Here is a 1534-nt window from a genome sequence, read left to right as displayed (position 1 = left end):
GATTAGTAGGACAGTTTCAATAATTAATACATTGCATATTGTTGCATATTGATGTCTTAGTGGTTATTCATTGTACAAGATGCAGACATGATATCCTCTCTCTCTGAACTCTCTCAGAACTCTCTCTCTCTCTCTCTCCGAACTCTGGAATGTCTACTCCCAAATTCCTTGTTGCATGAAAACAAACAAACAAATCCCTTCTTCATTAAATCTCTGTGCTCAGCTACATGCTGCCAGGTGTGTTCTGGCAAAGACAGCCTCCCCTGCTGGAGGAGGAGTGAGGGCCTGGCTGGTGGTTCATCCAGCTGTGTTCTCTGCTTGCTGGCTACACAGTGACTCTGCATTTCCCAGCCTCCTGTGGTAGGGCGGCCTCTGGCTGAATTCTGGCCCAGAGGGGAGGGGGAAATGTTGGTGGAAAGCGTGAACCTGACTCCTGGGCTTGGTGTCTGCCTGCACTTGCTCCTCCCACTGCACAGAGGACACAGGCATGTTGGTGACCTCTGATAAAAACAGCCAGGCCCTGACGGCTGTGGGGAGACCCCCTCCCAGCTCATGTTGACCCTATGTGGACAAGTGCTACATGGTACCAGGTCATTGGGCACAATAACTGTCAGAATGACTGCACCTGTACTGGACCTCTGATTTCTGCCCACTCTTTAGTCAATAGAATGGAATGTGCTGATCGTCTTAAACCACAGTGAGTTCCTGAAGCAGGGCCAGCTTTCTCTATGACATATGGATCAAGTGGGGATCCCTATAGGAAAGAGATGACGTACACCTTTGAGTATTCTGAAGAGATGAATAAAGTGACTATGTACAAAGATGGGAGGCGTGAAAAGATTCACACAGGACTGCAGTGCTCTGCCGCTAGTTCCTGCACAGCCTTAGCATCCCTTGGCTGAAGGTGGCTGGGTGAGTGGTTTCCAGAACCTAGACTGATACACTTCTGTGGATCAAACCCCAGTGGAGGGGCTGTTTCCAGTCCTATCCCTATAGGCGGGGAGATGCAGGCAGCCTGCAGGACAGAGCCAGGGAATAGCTATCCTGGTCTGTGGCCTGCTGCCTTTCTCTGAGCAGCCAGCTAAAGGGTTTCCCCCCACGCTGGGACCCAAGCCAGGAAGTTAAACATTCTTGGATGGTAATAAAGGTATCTAGGTTGTTGCCAAAACACTCACTGAAACTAGTCCTTCCCCTGAGCTAAATTCCTTAAATCTTCATAGAAACTCCACACTTGGACATATAGGTAGAACACCCTTCTCCTGCAAGGACACCATGGCACTGTGGAAGTTACGGACTGATTGCCTGCGCATTTCTAGTTTCTTTCTTTGGAAAACCAACTGGCTCCTTATAGGAAAGTTTGTCACCACTTTAGGGTGGTTGCAGCCTTGGCTGAACCTCTGCTTCTGCAGAGAGGAAGTGCCTACCTTATCCTTCTGCTGCAGGGGCTCCCCTTGGCCCTACTGGAAACTCACGGTCACAGGAGTCCACGGTGTAGTCCTTGGAGATCAGGCTCCGAGGGCCAAGCAAAGTGGAG

The sequence above is a fragment of the Octodon degus genome, unplaced genomic scaffold, assembly GCF_000260255.1.
Source record: "Octodon degus isolate 3935 unplaced genomic scaffold, OctDeg1.0 scaffold00208, whole genome shotgun sequence".
Classification (NCBI taxonomy): domain Eukaryota; kingdom Metazoa; phylum Chordata; class Mammalia; order Rodentia; family Octodontidae; genus Octodon; species Octodon degus.
Note: the sequence above shows the minus strand (reverse complement) of the source record.